We start from the raw sequence: 27,320 nt of genomic DNA on the forward strand, positions 1-27,320 counted from the left end.
TATATATTTATTTCATATTTATATTTTATATTAAATTATATATTTATTTCAATATTTATATTTTATATTATATTATATATTTATTTTATACTTATATTTTATATATCATATTTCTTTTTTTTTATTAATATATAAAACCAAATATTTTGTTGTTCCACACACGCGAAAAAAAGGAAACAAGAATATAACTCGAAATAAGAAAAAGTTAGTGTGTTTTGATTGATATGAGAAACTTGACGATATTAATTTATAACAAAAAGTATATATAAATAAATATAAATAGATTATTAACAACGTTGAATCTTTCTAATCCTTCGTAATTAAAACAGAAATATATTATCGATTAGACGATTATATACTTTGAATATACGTATACTTATACTTCCATTTAATACTTCTACTAATATCCGACGAAATTTCATTGGAAAACGTTTTACCGATATATTCGCGAATTTTAACATTCTTCTTTCTACTTCTTCTTATTCTAAAAAAAAAAGAAAAAAGGGAAAGAAAAAAAAAGAAGAATTTAAACGACTCCACGATTTTCATCTATTTCCAACGATTATCACGTTCTCGTATTTTCAGTAAGATCCTTGATGGTACTTTTAAAGGATTAAGTTTGAAATTAGAACGAAGTAGTACACCTATGAATTAAACTAGAAAAAAGAAAAAAAAAAAAAAAAAAGGAAAAAAAATGAAATGGAAATATCCTTTGACGAAAGAAACGATACGAAAAAAAAAAGTCTCGAAAAAAGAACTTTCTTCGAAGGATTCGATCTAATGTTCTTTCTTTAACGGATACACCATAGTCGATGGCTTTTCATGGGAAACTTTAATAAATGTCTTTACGGTGAAAGACAATTTTTCTCTTTCTTCCAACTTTTTACGGTTCCTCCTTTCGAAGAACGAACCCAACTTTTTTTTTAATTCTCTTATCTTTCTCTTTTTCTATTTTTATTCTTTTTTTTTTGGTCTACTTCTAATTTTTCTTCTTCTTTTTTTCATCTCATTAACGTTCGTAATCCTTTTAAAGTTGAAAACCATTGTCAAACTGTCTTTTGAGAATGAACCTTTTTTTTTCCACCTGCGAATACGTGAATTCTAATATTCACGATTCTAATACTAAACGCGATAGATCATATTTGGAATTTCGTTGAATTGCAACACCTACGGAAGCATTCAACGATTGGTCGGGTCGAATCTTCTCCCAAATTCCTAGAATTATCTTAATTCTCATCGAGTCATGGATATGCTCGTTCCAATATCGATGTTACATAATCGTTGAAACCACTCGTATGGATACACAACTCCAATTGACAATTTAAATTCGAAAATATCGATCAAATATTTTCATAATTTTTATTAATACTTGATCTCACACAATACACAATCTTACACAAACACACACACGATACTTTTTATTTTTATTATTTTTAAGATATATTGTTTGTCAAAAAAAAATATCAATTCCACAATTATTCTCCAAGTATTCGTCAGAAAATAATTTCACAATTTATATCACAGTTTGATAAATAAAATAAAATTATATTCGAAGACAAGTGTATTCTAATTTAACGAAATAAATTTAGAAATAGAATTAGAAAATATTAAACACATTAAAAAATAAATGAAATTATTCATTATAAATGAAATGAATAATTGAATTGAAATTATTTATTATAAATGAAATTTATTATAAATGAAATGAATAATTAATGAATTATAAATATTTAATATATGCTAATTATAGAATAATTAAAATACTAAAATAAACATCTCAAAAAATCATAAATAAAAATATATCAAAAGTCATAGTAGATATTTCATTTGAAAGGATAAAAAAGGAATAAAAAATATGAAGAAGAATAGAAAACTTCGATCGATATTCGACAAGGGAACATGAAACATTTTTAGAAAGAAATTTTCAAAGAACATTTTCTATCCTGGAAAATATACACCGAAGATTTTCTATACACTCACTCTCTCTCTCTCTCTCTCTCTCTCTCTTTCTCTCTCTTTCTCACGAGATCGTCCACAGCTGTTGCTGATTTCTCAAGTATCTGTATAAGAACCCACTGTGTTCGTTCAACGAAACTCCTCGACACACTTACATTAAAATCCTCTAGGAATCACTCGTGCAATTCTACCTACTTTCTCAAGTTTAAACTTAAACTTTAAACTGTCTCGACGATCTCTTAACAACTCCCCCCTCCCCTCTTCCTCCCCATTCTGCCCACCTCCTTCTCATTACGAAACATTAACGCGTTACCATTATTATCAGAGTATTTGGATACCTTTTACGCAAACATAACAAAACCTAAGTCAAATATTATATTTCGTCAAATTATTGCACGAGATTAAATTGAATTATTGCGAGATGAAAGTGAATAGGAATGAGAGTGTTTGTTGTCTCGTATTAATATAAAGAAACTTTAAACTTTAAACTTTATTATTTAATTATTATTAAAAGTGTACGAATAGATATTTGGAGAATGAGTAAAAATGATTTTAAAAGTAAAACTACGGGGAAAGGTTGTCCTTTTGTTCTGTTGGATTGTTACGGTGATGAATATCAGTGCATGAAAGTAAAAAAGTTGCATAAAATATAGCAATTATAGACACTTTATTATTTAATTACTATTAATAGTGTACGAATAGATATTTGAAGAATGAGTAAAAATAATTTTAAAAGTAAAACTACGGGGAAAGGTTGTCCTTTTGTTTTGTTGGATTGTTACGGTGATGAATATCAGTGTATGAAAGTAAAAAAGTTGCATAAAATATAGCAATTATATGACACTTAGGATTTTATATTCTATTTTACACTTTATCAAATAATATTTTATAAATATATATTTTCTTTTCTCTATTCTTTAATTCTTCTAAGAAAAAAGATAATAATATTATTAAAATATTGTAACTAAATAATAAAATAAAATCTTATAGACAAATTTTATATTTAATTCTAAAAATTCTAATTAAAATAATTATATTTAATTCATAATTTAATTCTAAAAAATTTATCTACGAATAAGAACAGTTAACTTTTTCAAATCCTTAAATTTTTCTAAACAACGCGAAACGTGAAGATATAAATAAATAAAAATAAGTTAAGAAGAAATGCAAGAGTAGTAAAAGTTTAGTTAACGGATTCCAAAGTGGAATGAAGTCGAAGAAGAAAAATAAGGGGAAAGAAGAAAAAAGGAAGTAAAAAGGGTGCAAATTGCTAGGGGAAAAATCAACCTTGAAGATACTCTTGTTTTTTGACATACGGTGCACGTCGTTCGTCCTAAAACGAATACATGGCAGTGCTCGTTTGTTCTCGTTTGTTAGACAAATGTATACAAATAAATTTACCTTGGTAGACCTACTTGAACCTACTCGAGTTTCCCATCGTTTCTATCTTCTTCTCTCTCTCTCTCTCACTCTCTCTCATGTAAAAAAGTATGCCACACAGTTTACGTGAAAAGTTATTTTACATAAAAATAAAAAATAGATGAAAAATAAAACATGCGAAAAAAATGTGTACTCGCGTTGAAAAATTTTATTGCATAAAAATAAGCAAATAAAAAAATAAATAACACATAAAATAATAACAAAGAAAAGAATAACATTGAAATAAATTAATAAAAATTAATAAAAAGAATAATAAAAAAAAATTAATAAAATTAATAATAATTAATAAAATGGAATAACAAAGAAATAAATTAATAAATTAAAAAACAATTCAGAGGACCACCTCTTCGATATTAAAAAGGTTCCTATCAAAAATGAAAAAACTTACGTTCTAGAATCTAAACTTTGCTTTCTCTAATTTAAAAATGGCGAATTTTTGTACACGCGCGCACACACACACACGTCGAAGAAGTCGTCGTAAAAGTAATATTCTTCGAATTTGTTCGAAAGTTCGAGTAAGTGAATGAAAGAATGAGAGGAAGAGAGAGGGAAAGTGAAAATATATCGAACAAAGTTCTTCGACTGGTTGAACGAAATATTTGATTGCAATAATCGTACCGGTGGTGGTGGTGTCATTTGTAATTGAAAAGTAAATCGTCATTCTTCTTATAAATATTTCCAAAAATATATACAAATTGGTATTAATTAATTGAAATAATTCTCATTTTATAAAATATCAATTAATTGAAATCTAAAGTTTAAAATTATCTAAAATTGAAAATTGAACAATTGAAACGATTCTCATTTTATAAAATATAATTCATTGAAATCTACAGTTTGAAATTATACAAATTGATATTAAACAATTGAAATGATTCTCATTTTATAAAATATCAATTCATTGAAATCTACAGTTTGAAATTATCTAAAATTGAAAATTGAACAATTGAAATGATTCTCATTTTATAAAATATAAATTCATTGAAATCTAAAGTTTGAAATTATCTAAAATTGAAAATTGAACAATTGAAATGATTCTCATTTTATAAAATATAAATTAATTGAAATCTAAAGTTTGAAATTATCTAAAGTTGAAAATTGAACAATTGAAATGATTCTCATTTTATAAAATATAAATTAATTGAAATCTAAAGTTTGAAATTATCTAAAGTTGACAATTGAACAATTGAAATGATTCTCATTTTATAAAATATATTAATTGAAATCTAAAGTTTGAAATTATCTAAAATTGAAAATTATTGACACTAATATCGATAACCATAATCGAACGAAGATTCGTTCTTCGAGGAATAACGAGAATTTAACGTAAAAATTTGATCGTGACGAGCTATTTCTTATAATGCATAAACAAACAAGAATTTCGGGTTGATTGCATACGAGGACGAATGCATTTCTCATATTTTCGAATAAAATAAAAATTATTTCGTAAGATAATTTACTGACGGAGATAATCTTATGGGATTTTACGTGCATACGTTTAATGTTATTTATTATGCAATATGTAAATATGTATTTAACTTTTATCGATGACTAACAATTAGTATTTATTCTTTTAAATATACGAATCCCTACATACATGTATATTACATATGTAAATATACATATACATGTATATATATGTCATACATACGTGTATGTATGTAAATACGAATATGATTATACACGTGTTTGTATCTACACCCCCCCCCCACCCACATATGTATGTTCTACATCTAATTAACACACTACAATCAATTATCCACACGAACAAAATCAATTACGAATTCTATCACGTAAATATATCCAACACGATTTTTCGGATTTAATAAATTATAATTTATAAATAAATAATATAATAATAAATTATATAGTAAATATTATAATTTATATAAATTTTATATGACGATATATTTTCCGTGATAATGAAATAAAATATATAACATCGAATTTCTCGCGTTTCGAAATGGTATCGATTGAAAAACAAACAAACAAATAAAAATACGAACGTGGGAGAATAAATAAAAAGTGATTTTTCTTGTTCTATCGAACGAAAACGGGGTTGGGGGGGGGCGGGGGTGGAATGTTTTTTCTTCTTTTTTTCTTTATTTTCTTTTTTATTAACGAATACGAACGAACAGGTACGAACGAACAGGTACAAACGAACAGGTACGACGTGTACAAACGAAGAATCATTTAAAAGTGATGACATTTTCGTATTCACTTGCAAATATACTGGATAAAAATGAAATGTTGTACAAAGTAACCCGGCTAACTTCTCAAACTAGTTTCTCGTTTGTTCTCACGTGTAGTAAATATATATGTTTGTTTGTATGTATATGTGTGTATATATATATACTATATAAATCTTTCTCAAAAGAGAATAAACAATTTACAAAGATGTACCGCAAAAGGAAACGCACTTTATTCCAAAGTTTCCTTCACCCAAATCTTAGATGAAATTCCTTTTGATTTCTCAACCTATCCAACATAATTAAACCCTTTTCCCAATATCGTACTCAAACATTTTCTCTTGATTTTTCCTATTATTTTTTGTTAATTAATTTAGATCACTTAATCTGCAATTTTAATTGAATTTTTAATTACAATATTTTATAGAAACAAAAGTGCATTGATAATGAACTCAATATTATTATTTAAACATTTTACTAAGAATATTATAAATATAAAATATTATCTTATATTAGATTTTTAATTGATTTTGATAGAAACGAAAGCAATTCAACAAAATGGAGACATAATTGTAATATAATTAATTGAATTAATCTGAATAAAATGAAAATAGAGAAATAAAGGAAAACCTTATCAAAGGATGTGCGTATGTGTGTCTGCCTGCGTATATGTGTGTGTGTGTTTAACAATTAAAGTATAGAAATAAAATATATATTAAAAAGAAAAAAAAAAGAAAATTATGATATTTCGATCGAATTGATACCGCAGGTTTAACATCCTTTGAACGATTCATCCGATAAAAAGGTAACTTTTCCTTTCATGTTCGTACTACCGATTCAATATTCAACGGATTTAATTACTGCCAATGGCATGTACTCCCTCTGAACGTAAATTTCACTTTCATTTCGTGTAACTCGCGCCCATGATGCATTTAATAACGATATAATCAAATTCTATGTATCTGTGTGTGTGTATGTGTGTGTGTGAATGTGTGTCTTTCTGTGCACGATTTCTGATTACGAGGCATCCGTGAAAGGGACATTTAAGAAAGAACAGAGGGGTTTAAGGGAAAAGGGTCAACACTTTCGTTGAATAAAAACTTAGTTCTGAATGGTCCCTAAAGGGATCATCGACACTTGAATAGAAATTGAAGAAACAAAAGTAAGAAAGAAATGAGAAAATAAATAAAATAATATTATAATAAATATGTGTGTGTGTGTTTGTGTGTGTGAAAGTAATCCTTGTTCTCGTAGTTACAAATATCGTGTATTTTGTAGTCACCCTTTTACGTATTCGAGTCATTTCTCTGCGAACACGTTCTCATATTAATTCTATAAAACTTCCTCTTTGGAATCAACAGTACACGGATTTTTGTTTTTCCAAATGGGTCAGCATTCATTTTATTAAAAGTGTCCTCGTAGGTGATCTAACGAGAACTAGTTAATCCAACATGACTATGAATATTAGAAAACAAAAAAATAAAACCAATTAATTGTCATCAATGATAATCCTGTGTAAAATGAAAATTAATTAATTCCAGAAGAAAAAGAAACAAACTGTAAGAAGTTATACTTCTTTGCCGTACCGAAACGAACATAACCTCAATAACCTCAAAAATAACTTCAACAAAAAACTTCAAAGAAAAAAAATAACTTAAAAAAAATAATTATTATTATTATATATATATATAAGAAAGAATAAAAAAAAGAAAAAGAAAATATCAAAATATAGATATCAGTCCACATTAAATATAAGAGAGATATATCGAATTACTTCACGCGTCAACTGTCATGGCGCTGTGATAGCACTAATTCCCGCTCAAATATTTAAGTCAAGCAGCGCTGAGTACGATTAGTACTTGGATGGGTGACCCGCTTGAGAAGAAGAAAAGAAGACAACTTCATGCCGTATACTTGAAATTGTTTTACCGCGCATCGGAAATATCGACAAACTTCATGGTGTCGATTTTTCGTGTCGCTCGGAACAAAATCACTCCCCATTACATTTTCCCCAACGCGCCAAAAGAAGTATAACTTCAAAAAAGATATTAAATGAATGATTATCAAACTAACTAAATTATAGTTGAATAAGAAAATAAAACGAATGGAAAATAAAGTCAAGTAAATAGGAAATTGGAAATAAATATGTTCGTATTCCGTATAAACTATTATTACTAATGAAAATTAAGAAACAAAAGAATAAAACAAATGAATAAGACATATTAATTGTCATCAGTAAGAATCCTGTGTGAAATGAAAATTAATTAATTAACTATTATAGTTGAATAAGAAAATAAAAGTAATAGAAAATGAAGTTAAGAAAATAGGAAATTGGAAATAAATATGTTCGTATTCCGTATAAACTATTATTACTATTAACAAACCGAGATCGTGTCAAGGAAAGAGACTCAATACTATTTACACCAGTTCACCCGATATTAAATTCTATTTTAGCTTTAGGCACACGAGGACGTGCTCTTTGTCGTGCCAATACGAAATCGATAGGATTCGAAGAGCTTCAACAGGGAAAAAATCGTTCGTTCTTTTCCGTCCAATGGTTGAGAAGAAGGGTGGTATGAATGAGAGTGTGAACAAGACAAAGAGAAAGACAAAGTGAAGGGCAAAGAAAATGGATGGCCTGAACAAAGGAAAAGAAAAAGACAAAAAACCAAGAAAGAAAGAAAGAAAGAAGTGAAAAAGGGGGTGCTTAGGAATCTTCAGCAGACGTCACACATCGACGAACAACCCTCTTATACTCGAAAATCCAACTGTAATGCAGCCGACAACAATGAAAAAGAAAAAGTTGGGGGGGGGGGAATCCTTGGTGAGGGGTTTCCTCCTCCACTTACAAAGATGCAATCCTTGCAGTTTCTACGATATGCATACACGTGTATATATGTTGAAAGAAACGAGCCCATAATCCGAGAATTATGTGTACCTTTATGTTAATACATGGGATTATGTGTAGTTGGAAAATACGTGTAATATAAGTACGTATGTTTATATATGTGTAGATATATATTTATATATATGTGTGTGTATGTGTATACTATATGTGTATACCACCGCAATGCAGCACCAATTCAAAGCACGGATTACGAACTACAACTTGTATCACATCACTGCATCGTACATGGGGATGATGATACGTCGTTGCAGGTCTACTCAAACTAACAAAATCAGCCTGACACCGTTCCTGGATAGATACGTGTGTATGTGTGAACACACATATACATGTATATGTTCATGTTTAGCGAAACTACAAGAAATATTACGGACTCTTCGTGAAAGACCATACACCTCGTAGATTTTTCGGCTAACTACGCAACTGGTACGATGTTTCTTTTCACTTCTCTTCTACTATTTTCATCCCCCACCCCCACCCCCACTCCTACTTCCACCCCTGGATGTAAAATACGAGAAAACACGTACGAACTCTGCGTATTCTTTTATTCTTTTTTTTTTCTTCCTATGTTTTTTGATTTGTTTATTTTTTTTTTTTTTCTTTTGGGGAGAGAGGAAAGGGTTGTTTTTTGGTACTTGCAATGAACACGAGTATAATAAATTTCAATGATTTCCCGTTTTTGTATCTCGCTGTTAGCAAAATTCCCATTCGCGAGCCACTTCTTCGCGTGTTTCCTTCTTTTTTTTCGTCAATTCTGATATCGAGAAAGGATATTTATATTGAAATAAAAATCGAAAATTCACGCTTGTTTGTGTGTGAATATTGTTCTGTAGACAATAGACACACGTCGATCGATCGAATAAGTATTGTAATTGAAACTGGATACGTTCCAGAGCAACAAGTTACCAAATGTTATATAAACGCTCGATTGAGTTTCTACATTGAATTGTTGCTAATGAAAAAAAAAAAAGAAAAAAAATGAAGTGCATTCTCCATTCCGTTATTCCTTTTTTTATATGTGCCCATAATTATGAAAGTGGTCTGAGTGAAAATTAAAAAAAAAATAAATTTATTAGTTATTTCACAGCACATTGTTTGAAACTAAATGAATTCAATATAATTTTCACGATATTGTCAACAATGAATTATTAAATAGTAGTTGTTATTTCAATATTATATAAAATTCATTGAATGTTCAAATGTAATTCGTTTAAATATCTCGAAATAAGAAATATATGACTTAAACAACTTTCATAATTAATTTCATTAAATGTTCATTAAATAATTTCATTAAATTCGTCATTAATTTCATGTAAAGCACGTTACGGGGCCCAATGAACAACAGGGACACAGGGATTATTTAGAAATATTTTCGAAAATTAATGAACATTTATTTAATTAACATCCCATTAACTTGAATAAACAAATTCGATTGGCATACTTGTATCATACTTACTCTTAAATATGTTTTCAAAAAAAAACATAATAATCCTAATCTATTTAATTAGAAAATAAATACAAAATTTTTAAATGGTGCACAATTAGACAAAAAAAATTGTTAAACGAATCCGATCGAACAAAAATTACTTAGAAATATTTTCGAAAATTAATGAACATTTATTTAATTAACATCCCGTTTGATAAACAAACTCGATTGGCATACTTACGTTATATGTTTTCAAAAAAAATATAATAATCATAATATATTTAATTAGAAAATAAATAAAAAAATTTAAAATGGTGCACAATTAGAAAAACAAATTGTTAAACGAATCCAATCGAACAAAAATTACTTAGAAATATTTTCGAAAATTAATGAACATTTATTTAATTAACATCCCGTTTGATAAACAAACTCGATTGGCATACTTGTATCATACTTACTCTTAAATATGTTTAAAAAAAAAAATATAATAATCATAATCTATTTAATTAGAAAATAAATAACAAAATTTTAAAATGGTGCACAATTAGAGAAAAACAAATTGTTAAAGGAATCCGATTAAACGTTGTGTTCTCGTAGTTTCTTTTCCATGTTTCACATCGAAACACTCTCGTTGAGCTGATTTCAAGGCGATGGTAAATCTAACAAAAGGGGAAAGACATCGTCGTCGTCGTCGTCGTCGAAGGAAGAAGAATGAGGAAGATAGAAAGATAGATATAGGAGGGGGTGGAAGGCAAAATGGGGGTGGAGGGAATCAATGAGGATGGCGTCGCTCTGGGGCGTCGACGCTGCTGCTGCTGGGCTATGCGTCGCGACGCCTTCAACGTTTCTCGACGCCAGTCGACTTCTCGCGAATTTTTCTTAAGGATAAAGATGATATTCCCTTTTACGAAAGAGAAAGTCAACTATACCCCCCCACTCCCTACCCCCTCTACCCACAACAACAACTTTCATTCCTTTCTATTTTTCATATTTTAATTAATTTGTTTTTTCTTCTTAATGTGTTTTATTTCTTTTTCTTTCTTTAACACGTATCTTCAACCCCCTCCCCCTCCCCCTCCCCCTCTACCCCCAACAACAACTTTCATTCCTTTCTATTTTTCATATTTTAATAAATTTGTTTTTTGTTCTTAATGTGTTTTATTTTCTTTTTTTAACACGTATCTTCATTTTCCCCCCACAAAACAAATGTTTCTTGTTAGGGGGAGGGGTGGATGATTTTGTGGGGATGCTTCTTCAATTGTTTCTTAAATATTTTGTTATTGGTAAAAAACAGAAAAATGTTATATATATATATATATATATATATAAATGAAATATAATATAAGTAATAAATATATATATATATAAACATCATTACGTCGCATAAGACAGTGTTACCTGTAATTACTTTAAGATAAAAATATCTCAAATGAAATAATTCAGCAAGAAACACATGTTAAATAATTTGATATAATACTATGATATACTATGATATAATATATATTAATAATTATTATATTATTATGATAAACTGTAATACTATGATATTATGATATAATACTTTTAACAATTGCAATTATATTTTAATCATTTATTAAATTAATTCAATTAGATTAATTGCAATTACATTTTAAACGTACGTTCTTTTCCTCGCACATTTTTCAACGTCACACTTTCAATCCAACGATTTATTTTACTCTTTCGATACGAACAATTTTTATTTACGTTAAATAATATATATAATTTCGATTATAAATGAGCCGTTTATTTTGAAAGTGGCCTAACTTCATTTGTCAATTATTTCCAGTTACCCACGGTAACATGTACAGCTTCAAATTATCTATCAATAAAGCATTTAAGATTTTTTATATTCCAAGTAAATACGGTAATTCTGGACACATAAGTTTTCAGAGTTAGTTGAATCACTGAACCGTTTATTTTGAAAGTGGCCTAACTCCATTAGGAGTAGAGATTTTGGTGTGGTAGAAATGGCATTAAAAAAAAATAATTTACTGTTTGTCCCCCGAGAGTATTACAATATTATCAAAAAGTGTCGGAAAGGTAATAACTTTATTGTGCATGAAATGAGACAAGAAGATTTTGTATCAACAATATTATTAGAAGACGCAATTTTTAAAAGGGTCAAGAATTCTAACGGAGAACCAATAAACTGGTTAAAAATATGTTGGATGCGTTTTGTCAAAAATGAATAAGATTTTCTATAAGACATCAACGAATGAGAACGAAAATTTGAAAGTCCTGAATTTAATACCACGTCGGGGTAGACCAAGAAAGTTCGAAAATATTGTATTGACACCACTGTATAAAAATATAAGACAAGTTACAACCGCAAAATTTAAGGAAATAATTGACTTATTACGATATATACCACCGGAACATCATGATTTCTTTAAATCCCTTTCACATACACAAAATGTAGATGAGTAGAAAATTGTTTTGTAATTTATGTTTGTACAAAATATTTTGAATCGCATAATTTATGTTTTTAAAGTGTTATAAAGATATGTAAAATAAAATAAGTATTGTTTTTTCGCAATATGAAGCATCTTAAATTATGTTGAATGGACTTCGGTTGCTTCAAATTTTATAACGAATCTGGTTGTTAATTTTGAAAGTGGCCTAACTCCATTCTTGGTAAGAAAACGCATATTATTTACTTAATAATTGCCATTATTTTAATAGGAACTGTAAATTGAACACCTTTAGATACACTTAAGCAACATAACTCATTGTTATTCTTTACGTATATTTTGAATTGCATTGAAACGCAAACCTTTAAATATCTCAATTTAAGATTATATGAAGTTAGGCCACTTTCAAAATAAACGGCTCAAATATATGTTTATAACATTTACATTTGGATTACAATTATTGGTTCAAAACACTTGGAATAATAAAAATTATTATAATTATGACGTTAATAGTTATCGGTTGTTCATCGTATTTCTTTTTTTCAAAAGATTTATGATAGGATATCGGTGATCACATAAATAAAACTGTAATGGTTATAGCCATAATTTGTATCAATGTCTAATACTTATCCTTTTTGTTTTAAGATCTACTCGAGAAAACAATCGAACAATCCGCTCCATTCAATTCCCAACGAACTAAGAAACTCAACGTTTTTAAAAAGAAAATAATCAAAGATATCTCTTAAGAATTATAAAAAATCATCGATTTACAAATTGTTTCATCATCAATGAAGGATACATTTTAATGTAAAAAGAATTGTTAACTTTTCTTTCTCTCTCTCTCTCTCTCTCTCTCCCTTTTTTATTTTCTTTTTCTTTGAAGATTCTTTGTTCGAAAAATAATCGAATTTAGAAAGAAATATAAGTAACTATTCACTGTAATATAATAATAAGTAATAATATTTCATAGTATAAATGAGAAAGAGTTCAATTATATTTGTTACTTTTCTATATATTTATCGTATTCGAAAGAAAATAAAATAGGAGAGGAGATGGAATGAACGTGGAGAAAGAGAAATAGAAGTAAAAGAACGACTGCGATATCTGTATCTACTTCGTAGAGCTTCTACTTCGATAAAAACATGAAAACAAATCGAATAGAAAGAGAAAGAGAGAGAGAGAGACAAACAGAGCAAAGAGTAAGTAAGTCTAGATTCACATTTTTCTTTCTTTTTATTTGCCGCTTTTTTTCTTTCCCGCTTTCTTTCCCGATTTCTTTCAAACTTTCTTTTTCAAATTGAAAAATCGCTCGGGAGTCGTACATTTGAAAGGCTGCAAAAATTTCTGATCGAAAAAGGCTTCCGGCCTTCCCCCCGTTCAATTTTCCTTTTTTTTTTTTATTTTTATTTTTTAACTTTGACGAGTTTTAATAAAAATTTACGACGAAAATGCATTCGATTTTAACAACGCGCGGACATTTTTCAACATTTCAACGTTTAAACATTTCGCTTATATTTCTTTTTTTTTTTTGATATTGTTTTTCGTGAAACAAACGAAAAATTTTAAATTTTCTTTTCATTTGTTTATCATTAATAAAATTGGAAATAAATATCGTTGTTTATAGTTTACTACCGAAATTCTAAACGTTTGCTCTTTTAAGATGAAAGTTTAAGTTTAGGCTAGTTTGAAGACCAGTATTTAATATAAACAACTTCTCACACGAGTTTCGCAATAACATTAATGCAACTGAAGTAACTGTAAAGATAAATGTAATTTTACATCTTGCATGTTTCCCTGATAACTTGTTATTGCTTTACGTTAAATACGAACTTCCCTAACAAACCACAACCCCCCCCTCCCCCGTGTAAAACAATCGCCGTAGAAGATAACTGGCACACGGTATTAATATTCACCTTATTTATCGTCCACCGTATGTATAACGAATATTATTTCAAATATTTATTTAACGTATTATTATTTAATTATTATTTAATTTATTATTATTTAATTATTATTATTTAATTATTTAATAACAATTATTATTATTATTTATTATTTAATTTATTATTAATATTATTATTTAATTTATTATTATTTAATTATTATTATTTAATTATTTAATAACAATTATTATTATTATTTATTATTATTTAATTTATTATTAATATTATTATTTAATTTATTTAATAACAAACAAAATAACAAATGATGCACCTAAACCCGTACGAGAACGCGTTGAAAAGTTTTCATCCCGTACGAATAAAAAATGGAACATAAAACAACAAAAATCTGAAGAAAATAGAAAGAAAAAAAGTAGAAAATATGTGATGCAAGATAAAAATGAGAAAGAAATCTTATCTAATCCTCCCCCTCCTCCTCCCCCTCCCTCCACTATTGTTTGTCGCAGATAAATTCGCGTCAACAACGCGTAATACTTTGTTTTACGTAATTTGTTGTTGTTGTTGCTGTTATTTTTTGTCCTTTTTCTCTTCTTCTTATTTATTTTTTTTTATTTTTTTTATTTCTTCTTCCATTTGTCTCCCTAATGAATTTTATCGAGTAACGAGTAATAGAAGAGTTCGGTGTTTCACGACTGGGGTCGTCTAGATTCTCTTCTTCGTTGAGAATGAGAATAGCTCATCTAATCTGCATTCGCATTGGTTCTCGTATGTAAATTGTACGCATGCAAATGACAGGCTTGATAGGTTATAGACGCGGATGCTATGATACAGAAATATATAGAACGTTGTCTATATCCTACTCTCCCCCACCACCCCACCCCCACCCCCTTCCTCTTCTTTTTCTTCTTCTTCTTCTTCTTCCCTGTAGATGATAGCTAAATCCGATTTACACTCTGGATCTTTTACCTTTCTCACTCTCTCACACTCTCTCACTCTCTCACACTCTCTCACTCTCTCTTTACTCTCTTTTTCTTTTTCTTTTTGTCGTTTGACTTTCTACGCTATCTTATACACTTCCTTTTTCTATACATTTATCTTTCCTGGTAGCTTTCGATCGATCATATCACCTAAAATGTCACGTAAAATCTCACCGAGATTTGAATTTTCAAAAAAAACAAGAAAAACAACGAATTTTCCTTATTTTCTTTCTTTTTTTTTTTTTTGTTGTTTCTTTTTTACCGACGCAAAATTATTCGCGATCGAACGAACCGAAATAAGAAAAGAAAAGAATGGAACTGAGACGAATCGTCAATCAAAGGAAGAAAAAAAAATGGGGGGGGGGGACGTGGATAGTCGTGGGGGGGTCGTTGGGGGGGTCGTGGGAGGGGATGGGATTCGTTTTGCTTATCGTATCACCTAAAATGTCATAAAATCTTACCGAGATTTGAATTTTCAAAAAAAACAAAACAAACAACGAATTTTCCCTATTTTCTTTCTTTTTTTATTTTTGTTTTTTTTTTTACCAACGGAAAATTATTCGCGATCGAACGAACCGAAATAAGAAAAGAAAAGAATTGAACTGAGACGAATCGTCAATTTTCTTCTTCTTCTTCATTCTTTAGTTTAGGCAAGTTGCCTGTTTCGTAACGACGTTTTTCTGCCTATTGCACTGTTAAATTGTCGCACCATCTTTTTTGTGGGCGCCCCGTACTTCTGCGGCCAATCGGTGACCCATCCCGTACAATTCTGACGATTCTTCTGTTGTCCATTCTACTAATATGTTCGTTCCATTCTTTTTTTTTTTTACTTATTCCGAAGCAGAGTGACGTTTCTATGAGCCGCAATTTTTTCGTCAATCAAAGGAAGAAAAAAATATTGGGGGGTCGGGGAAGGGGAGGGGATTCGTTTTGCTTATCATATCACCTAAAATGTCACATAAAACCTCATCGTGATTTGAATTTTCAAAGAAAACAAGAAAAACAACGAATTTTCCCTATTTTCTTTCTTTTTTTTGTTGTTTCTTTTTTACCAACGCAAAATTATTCGCGATCGAACGAACCGAAATAAGAAAAGAAAAGAATGGAACTGAGACGAATCGTCAATCTTCTTCTTCTTCTTCTTCATTCTTTAGTTTAGGCAGTTGCCTGTTTCGTAACGACGTTTTTCTGTCTATTGCACTGTTAAATTGTCGCACCATCTTTTTTGTGGGCGCCCCGTACTTCTGCGGCCAATCGGTGACCCATCCCGTGCAATTCTGACGATTCTTCTGTTGTCCATTCTGCTAATATGTTCGTTCCATTCTTTTTTTTTTTACTTATTCCGAAGCAGAGTGACGTTTCTATGAGCCGCAATTTTTTCGTCAATCAAAGGAAGAAAAAAATATGGGGGTGGGGGGTCGGGGAAGGGGAGGGGATTCGTTTTGCTTATCATATCACCTAAAATGTCACATAAAATCTCACCGAGATTTGAATTTTCAAAGAAAACAAGAAAAACAACGAATTTTCCCTATTTTCTTTCTTTTTTATTTTTGTTTCTTTTTTACCAACGCAAAATTATTCGCGATCGAACGAACCGAAATAAGAAAAGAAAAGAATGGAACTGAGACGAATCGTCAATCTTCTTCTTCTTCTTCATTCTTTAGTTTAGGCAAGTTGCCTGTTTCGTAACGACGTTTTTCTGCCTATTGCACTGTTAAATTGTCGCACCATCTTTTTTGTGGGCGCCCCGTACTTCTGCGGCCAATCGGTGACCCATCCCGTGCAATTCTGACGATTCTCTTGTTGTCCATTCTGCTAATATGTTCGTTCCATTCTTTTTTTTTTACTTATTCCGAAGCAGAGTGACGTTTCTATGAGCCGCAATTTTTTCGTCAATCAAAGGAAGAAAAAAATATGGGGGTGGGGGGTCGGGGAAGGGGAGAGGATTCGTTTTGCTTATCATATCACCTAAAATGTCACATAAAATCTCACCGAGAATTGAATTTCAAAGAAAACAAGAAAAACAACGAATTTTCCCTATTTTCTTTCATTTTTTGTTTCTATTTTACCGACGCAAAATTATTCGCGATCGAACGAACCGAAATAAGAAAAGAAAAGTAAAGATAAACGAATGGAACTGAGACGAATCGTCAATCAAAACAAGAAAAAAAATAGGGAGTGGGGGAAGGGGATGGGATTCGTTTTGCTCAGACACTCTCGACGTGTCTCATTGGATTTACGTATTTGATTATATTTTTTTTATTTCCCCCCTCGAGATTGTCTACCGAATTTGTATAGGTTTACTGAAAGCTGCTCATTCTTCGAGCTTTACGGAGAAATAAAAATAAAGTCTACACAAAATATAGAATAGATTTCTTTAAAGATCGTAAATATAAATGTATACACTTCGAACTAATGAAAAAAAATAGAAAAAAAAAGGTATCGTAGTAAATGCAAAAAGGATTGTTTATTATTGCTACTAAATCACTTTGAAAGGACCCTCGACAATCGTGGGTGGGGTGGGATGGGGTGGGATGAGGTGGGGTGGAAAGGAAAGTCTCATGGGTGACCCAAATAATTGAGTGCTCCTGTAACCTCGATTCGCTCGATGAACTATGGAAATAGGACAATAAGAATTCCGTCAATGAGGAGGAGCAGGACGAGGAGGAGGAGGAGGAGGAAGAAGCAGACTGAAAAAAGAAATTCGTCTGATAAATATTTAACAAACAAAAGTATCAAAGGAAGAACCACTAAATATTATTTGATCATTCGATCGATTTTTAACGCGAATAATAATTCTACGAAACTCAAATGCCAATAATTTTGATCTATGACGATGACGAGGACTCGATCTATCGTAAATCAAACGATCGAAAAGTTTTTGCTTACGAGTGTTTACGAGGGTGGTTTGAAAAGTTTTAAAGTCTGCTTTCTATTCCTTTTTATTTTCTTCGAAGTTTAAAATTTTTCAACCCATCATAGTTCGAAAAAGAAAAAAGAAAAACAATGTGTGTGTGTGTGTGTATGTGCGTGTGATTATGTTACTTTCGTTTAACTATTATTTAAAATTCAACGATTTAATATTTTACTTGAATATTGTCTTCTTAAAATATAAATTTATATAATTATTGAAATTGTTAACAAAATTTTTAAATAATATATTTATATTATTTAAAATTCAACGATTTAATATTTTACTTGAATATTTTCTTCATAAAATATAAATTTATATAATTATTGAAATTTTTAACAAAATTTTTCAATAATATATTTCATATTATTTAAAATTAAACTATTTAATATTTTACTTGAATATTTTCTTCGATAAATATAAATTTATATAATTATTGAAATTTTTAACAAAATTGTTAAATAATATATTTTATATTATTTAAAATTGAACGATTTAATATTTTATTCGAATATTTTCTTCGTAAAATATAAATTTATTATTATATTTAATAATTTATTAAATTATTATTATATTATAATTAATAATAATAATTATTATTATTATTTAAATTTTTAAAAAAATTGTTAAATAATATATTTCATATTATTTAAAATTCAACGATTTAATATTTAACTCGAATATTTTCTTCGTAAAATATAAATTTATTATTATATTTAATAATTTATTAAGTTATTATTATATTATAATTAATAATAATAATAATTATTATTATTTAAATTTTATAAAAAATTGTTAAATAATATATTTCATATTATTTAAAATTCAACGATTTAATATTTAACTTGAATATTTTCTTCATAAAATATAAATTTATATAATTAAATAAATTTGTAAAAAATTTTTAAATAATAAATTTGATATTATTTATAATTCAACGATTTAATATTTTACTCGAATATTTTCTTCGTAAAATATAAATTTATTATTATATTAATAATTAATTAAATTATTATTATATTATATTAATAATAATTATTATTATTATTAAATTTTAAAAAAATTTGTTAAATAATATATTTGATATTATTTAAAATTCAACGATTTAATATTTAACTCGAATATTTTCTTCATAAAATATAAATTTATATAAACACGTGTATAATATAAATAAAATCTAAGAACGAAAAATGAAATGACGGGATCAATCAGAAACATCAAAGAGGGAAAGGATCATAGGATAGGAAAACGTCTGTGAGAAGATTTTCGTGTAATTTTAGCAGCCAGGATGTAGAGCAAAGTTGAGAGTAAATCTGTCAGAACTGATCATCGTCATCATCATCATCATCATCATCATCATAACGTATCATAATACGATACACAAGCGTAAATATCGTATCACGCGATATTGAAGTTTTATGTAGAAATCAGAAATATCGACAACGCTGTCATTCGTTTTCTCTGATAGTTCAGCAGCTTTCCTTCTATTTATCCTCTTTCTCTAGTTTTTTTTTACTCTATTTTCTCACACTATGCAATATACGAGGATAAATTGATCGATTAAAATAGAAAATAAAAAAAGGAAAAAAGAAGCAAAAAATAACTGAAAGATACGAGAATTGCAATGGCATAAACAATGTGCATGTAAATATTAACCAATCCTGCATATGGTGCTTGATTTATCGTTGATATTTCGATCATTAAACCATTTCCACGTATTTCATTCCCACTTTAACAAGTTTTTAATAAATAAACCGCAAATATATTCACATGAAATCTCATAGAAACATTTTTCTTTTTTATTAAATTAGTTATAGTTATTATTATATTATAGTTATAGTTATAGTTATATTTATATATTATATATATATATATATTATATTAAATATAATATAAATTAATATTAAATAATAATATAATAAATATAAAATTAAATAATAAATATAAAATTAATATTAATAATATAAATTTTATATTATATTTATATATATATATTTATATATTATTATAGTTATATTATATATATAGTATATATAATATATAAATATAACTATAATTATAACTATAATATATATTATTAGTTATAGTTAATATATTATTTAATTTTGATTAAATGTAAATTAACAATAGTAAAATAATAATAGATAATTATATAACAGCCGAAAATGTATGACCATATTGGTCACTTTATGGTTTAATATACAAACGGAACAGTTAATTTGTCACCCCCCTTTCGTAATAGCTCGAATTAACGGATGGGGTTGAAATTAGCCTGGAGGATGCATTATCATGTGCAATCTATGAACGCCTGCAAGCTACTACGATATCTACGCTTATATCATCGTGTTAATATTATTAGAAAATTGGTTGGGTTTCCTTTTGTTAATCTGTTATCATTCTAAGATCATTCTAATGAAATAACAACAAGAATAATACAAATAAAACAAAATGATTTACGTTAAATAAAAATCCAATCTTTAGATTTTCGTTTATCGATGTACACACACATATTACAAACACGTGAATAAATAAATGAATAATATGACGATTCAAATTCAATGATAATTCATTGATTAAAACAAAAAGAATTAGATCTTTCTAAAAAAGAATTCAATTGCTTTTCTATTTTACTATTAATTCTCATGGGTGTTAAGAAATAATCCTTCGTTGATCGTGTTCGCACGAACTCTAATGCACGCTCGCAGTGCAATTAGCGTAATGTTAGATAATAATGAAAGAGAGTATGTGTCCTATTATTAGGCTGAAGGACACGTAATTATTTCAAGAACCATAGGCATCCGTGTGTAAGCGTGAAACACAAATGTAATTAACGTATCGACAAAGATGAATGGTGGTGGCACGATCTGTAACAACTTTCGTATAATACCAAACCAATCTTTTTCACTGTGTGTGTCTGTGTGTGTGTGTGTGTGTTACGTATCTTCTAGAAAATATTTTCAAATATTTTACATTCGGTATTACGAGCAAAAGATTTACGTAACGAACCAACATCCATGTAAATAGAGAGAAACATGTAAATTCGGGATGACAAATTTGTAAACTGGGTTTAGTGTCACTTTCTTTAAAAATCATTCTTTGATAAATTCAAATAAAAAAAAAAAAAAACAAATTACAGTAAATGATGAAAATAAATGTGCAATTGTAATGGATCTTATCGATGTAAATAGAGAGAAACATGTAAATTCGGGATGACAAATTTGTAAACTGGGTTTAGTGTCACTTTCCTTAAAAATCATTCTTTGATAGATTCAAATAAAAAAAGAAAAACAAATTACAGTAAATGATGAAAATAAATGTAAAAATTGTAATGGATCTTATCGATGTAAATAGAGAGAAACATGTAAATTCGGGATGACAAATTTGTAAACTGGGTTTTAGTGTCACTTTCCTTAAAAATCATTCTTTGATAGATTCAAATAAAAAAAAGAAAAAACAAATTACAGTAAATGATGAAAATAAATGTGCAATTGTAATGGATCTTATCGATGTAAATAGAGAGAAACATGTAAATACGAGATAACAAATTTGTAAACTGGGTTTAGTGTCACTTTCCTTAAAAATCATTCTTTGATAGATTCAAATAAAAAAAAGAAAAAACAAATTACAGTAAATGATGAAAATAAATGTAAAAATTGTAATGGATCTTATCGAATGATCTCTCTGACGTGTTAAAATAAAAATAAATCTAACTAAGACGTATTAATTTTCATGCCAACATTTTTCTTCGACAATTTTAATGTGTTCCCTAAAAAAAAAAAAAAAAAAAGAACAAGGGAGAGAATAATAATTAAAGGATGCTTAAATTATTGACGAATGTTGAAAAGGATTTCTATCGGTGAGTAGATGGATGGATGATGGGTGATATAAGCAAAGAAGATCAGAGAGAAGGTCGTAGAACTTTTTAATGGTTCTCGAATAACAAGCATCAGCTGTCCTTTGTAATATCTATCACTACGTTTCTACAAGATAGATGTACCATCTTGTGAATAAGTGTTTGTGCGTACGTATATACGTGTATACGTGTAAATGTGCGCACATGTATACCTGTAAATATGCATACGTGTATACGTGTAAATGTGCGTATGTGTATACGTGTAAATGTGCGTACTTGTATACGTGTATACGTGTAAATGTGTGTACATGTATACGTGTAAATGTGTGTACATGTATACGTGTAAATGTGCGTACATGTATACGTGTAAATGTGCGTCTACGTGTGTGTGTGTGTGTGCGTGTATGTGTATCTGCATACATAGTTCGTTTGTAAAGTACAAAACACTTTCATGCTATCCTTTCATTCTTGCTTTTGAAATATGACGTTCTACTACGATTCTCTTCGTTCTTGCTTTTCTATCTCCATCTCTTTCTCGTTTGAACCGACACTAATAGACACGCGGTAAGAGATTGATACTACAGTGGAATCCACGTAATCACGCTTTTAGAGTGAAATGCTTACGATCCTAAGCTTTACAAAGTGAAACAGGAAGACGGATAGACGGATAGAGAGAGAGAGAGAGGGAGGGTGGGAAAGAGCTTTCGCTAATTGGAGCTTTGATCGTAGATAATTACAATAATCTCGGTTTTACCTTATAAATAATATTTATAATTTACCCCTCATAAATATAATAAATTCTTTAACTTTTTTGACAATTGAAATAACACGCGTTAATTATTTTCAGATAATTTTATTCGAAATTATTCCCACGTGATATACAAATGAATTATTTATTCCTGTTTATATACGAATGAAGTAATATTAATAAATAAACATTTTGTAAATATTCATGTAATACGAATATTGTATTAAATAATTATTTCAATCGTAACTCTTTTCGTGACTTATTACATAATCATGATTATTTTGGAAGTACACGTAAGGGATGTCGAGAGGATACTAAAAAGGTGTGGTAATTAAGTGAAAGAGGTCTTAAATTTACGATGAAGTTTCTCATTCGTGTCCTATGTTCATGATAACAGCTGTAACATTGTTGTTGTTGTTGTTGTTGTCATGTTGCAATTACTCATGAAATTAGAGAAATTATATTAAGACGATTTATTTAAATAAAAAAATAAAAAATGATGATGATACATTAGTCTGAAAAAAAATGTAATGAAAAGAAATATATTGTATTATAAATGATCAAGTATAGTAATCGATATATTCTCGATAAAAAGTATCATTGAAATGAATTTACGTGTTCGTGTCATAGTTACGATCAATTAAAACGCTTGTGCAAGGTAATTACGATACACATCGATACTCTGTGCGTGTGTATGTGCGTGTGTGTGCGTGTGTGTGTGTGTGCTTTCATCGTTGACGCTTAAAAATCGTTTAAACGATTAAACGCGAGACGAGACGAGACGAGACGAGACGAGATCAGACGAGAGTACAATAAGCAGAAAAAGTGGGAGTGGTTTGTGGACTATAAACGAGCACGAAATTTACGATAGACGCGCCAAGAATAATAATTAGAACTTTCCTGATCGTTTTGTTCGACGACAGTAAGGACAACACGAAATGTATATTTCGAATCTCTACTACATGAAAAAGGAAATAACATTTAATTATACTACTCAAAATACTAATTATTATACTAATTAAAAATATTACAAAAAATAAATAGTACGATACTAATCATGGTAATTAAAATACTTACGCGAATAGAAGATCGAATATTAAATGACAGAATTAATTGTTAAGAATCAAAGTATTACAATTCTAATCATAATTTTTGTAAAAACAAATATAAATCTATTATTGTAGTATTTAAAAAATACAAATTTATTATATACAAATAAAAATCATCATTATAAAAATTATTATATTATCATTATAAATTATTAATTATTAAATAAGATAAATTAATACACGTATGATCAACTTACAATACTAATCATGGTAATTAAAATACTTACACGAATAGAAGATCGAATATTAAATGACAGAATTAATTGTTAAGAATCAAATTATTACAATTCTAATCATAATTTTGTACAAACAACAAATATAAATCTATAATTGTAGTATATAAAAAATACAAATTTATTATACACAAATAAAAATCATGATTATAATAATAATAATTAATTAATACACGTATGATCAACTATCCTGTCGCGTTTTAATAAATTAACGGAAAGAGTATAGTTTTTTTTTATATAAGAAAAACAAAACAAAAGGGGGAAAAAGGTAGAAAAAAGGGAAAAAAGATAGGAAAAAAAAGTAACGTTTGAAAGGAAGTGTATTTTTCAGACTTTTCCACGAAACGACCCTCTCCATTCGACCTCTCTTCCTCTTCTCCTTTTTCTTCTTATTCGTTTGCTAGTAGTTCTGCGCAAAAGAAAACCGGTGGAGGTTCTATTACGTGTATTTCATGTCCGTAACAAGCAAGTGGCAACCATTTCCGTCCCCTTTCAATACTACCCTCTATCTCTTTCCCACCCCCCACCCCCCCTACTCATCCTCCTCCTGCTCTCTCTCTCTCTTTTTACCTTTATTTCTCTTCTTCTTCTTCTTCTTCTTCACTGTACGTACCACGAACGATCTGATATTCTTATCTAACCGTGCAAAAAGAAATTCTTTTTAACCGAACGGTTTACTTGCAACGTCACGAACTTAACTAGCATAACAGAATGCACGTTAAAAATTCGATCTATTTTGTATTCCTTTATTTCTTCCTTTTCTACCTTCCCCGTTTCCGATAATAAATAATAACTCGAATTCAATTATCATATTTTTGTGGTTGTCGTTGTTGAATGCAACGATAACTGTATTCACGTTTATTCAGATTTAGTTTTAGATTATTGCTAATTGTATATCACAGATGATTGCGTGCCCAATGAGAAGAAGAGGAAAAAAAAGAAAAATATTTCACGGATGTTGTGTTGGGAGTAAAAAAAAAAAAAAATGTATGAGAATTTACGAGTAATTTGCTGCTAACAAACGATGCGTTGTACAAAATTTGTAACACACCATTGCAATACTATTTCATGTCTCTCTCTTTTTTTTTCTTTTTTTTAAATGATATCTATGGGACGTTCTCCAATAATCAAAATTACAAAAAATCTAATCCGTAAATCGAGTAGAATTGAAGTGAATTTTGAATATGAAATTTTCTCTGCAAGGTTGTATCGTAATTATTGGACCATCCTGTAGATTTATCTTCAACTAAAATACTTCTCAACACTTTCATACATCGACACATATCGATGATGATATACCAGCAGTTTATTTCAATCATTTTGACCTTCGTTCTTAATTACAACACACCTATTTCTCCGTTTTCTCTTACTTCTTCTTCTTCTTCTTCTTTATTACGAACATTTCAATTAATCTCGATCACCGAAAAGTACTTTCTCACTGCGAACAGTAAACCCTACGATATACTAGAATTATTTCTCCATTTTCTTTTTTTCAACTTATTCTTCATCCATCTTCGAAATTTTTGTTAAACGTCTGAACAATTCGTTTCCTAATTATCGTTTAACATTATTTTCAATTGTATCGTTTTTTTTTTTTCTTGCTATTTGATTGGAAAACAATTTGTGCGTGTATATAAATATTTAAATAATATTAACAATTATGCAACTCGATTAAAATTATTTCACTTCAAACAACAAAACTTTGTACTTTCTTGCATTTAACCCTTTTCTTTCTATTTTCTTTCATCCAACAGGAACTATTTTTCTTCTTCTTCTTCTTCTTCTTCTTCTTTTTTTATTTTTATATAAATTCCAACCAACGACTATAGGAAAACTCTTCGCGTAACGAGATCCGGGTTTCGATCTTGCGAAGAAAAATAGAAAATAACGTGCAGCTAAAGGGAGAAAAATTGGTTCGCATTTTCGGAAGTTAACTGTGTTTGTGATCTCGAATCTTCTTCGAGAAAACATACAGATTATTATACTATGATGGTTGGTTATATTCTATCACGAGAGAGAATATTATTTTCGAAATAACGCATCCATCTTCATGTATCCTTCTAATACGTTTGTAAACAATGACAAATTTCCGAGTAATATTACACGATTTTTCTAAATAATATCCCATTAAAGTAGTTCAGTTTTTTTTATTATACATTATTATATTTAGAGATTATTATATATGCAGTGAATAAAACAATCAATATTATCTCGTAATATACAAAAACATATTTTCAAATTGATTTACATTAAATATGAGAAAATGCAATCCATTATTTTTACGTTTTTATTTAACAAACAATATATTAATTATATATAAATCAATTTAATATTAATAATATATATATTAATCTAATATTTGTGATTGCAAAAATTTGACGTAACTGATTAAAAAATTGGTCCCACGAGACACATCTAATCGTCTAAAAAATATTAGAAAATGCAAAAGAAGGATCAACTAACATAATTATTAAAAGTAAATGATAAAATACATTTCTATGTTTATAAGTATATCGAAACTTTCCCATTGCAAGCAAATATCCATTATTTCAAATTGACAGTAAAATTGGATACGAATACTTCTATGACTCATAATACATGTAAATACATTTACACACACTTGAACGTTAAAATTTAATAAAATAACTTCTATCCGTTCTCTCGGCAAGTGTACCGTGAATATATTCACTTTAATACGTAGATTTTATACATATACATGAAACATATATATATATATATATATATATATATATATATACATATACATTTTACATATTCTCATATTCGTGACACCTCGTGATAAACGAAGATTGTTATGAGAGATGTTTAAAAAAATATTAAAAAGAATAGAATCAAAAGCTTCGTACCGTCGGACAAAGTTACCTTGATACGTGGAAATTGAATTTTCAAAAAGTAACCACTCTGTAGTCTCTCGTTTTCCTCGTACAAACTGCCACTGGGGGGAGGGGGGTAGACGTATAATTTTTCGCGTAAAACATGGGATACTACGAAGTATAATTCGTATGAAATAAAAATAAAAACGAAAATAAAAAGAGAGAAATAGAAGGAGAGGGGGGTGGTGGAAAGAGAAGGATTAAAAAAAAGCGAAGAAAATAATTTGAAAGTAATACAGAAAATTCGGTGAATTAGTCTCCCGCGAAAATTTTATGCCACAACTGCTAACACCATCGGTGCTAGCGAAACAACACAACCCCACTACCACCACCTCCACCACCACCT

General features: G+C 28.7%; 1 protein-coding gene across 1 annotated transcript in view; it reads right to left on the reverse strand.

Annotated features, from left to right (window-relative positions):
* LOC122517908 overlaps positions 1-27,320 on the reverse strand; it is an 81,654-nt gene that overhangs the window by 53,016 nt on the left and 1,318 nt on the right. The window lies entirely within an intron of this gene.

Source organism: Polistes fuscatus, unplaced genomic scaffold (assembly GCF_010416935.1).
Source record: "Polistes fuscatus isolate 324 unplaced genomic scaffold, CU_Pfus_HIC Scaffold22, whole genome shotgun sequence".
NCBI lineage: Eukaryota > Metazoa > Arthropoda > Insecta > Hymenoptera > Vespidae > Polistes > Polistes fuscatus.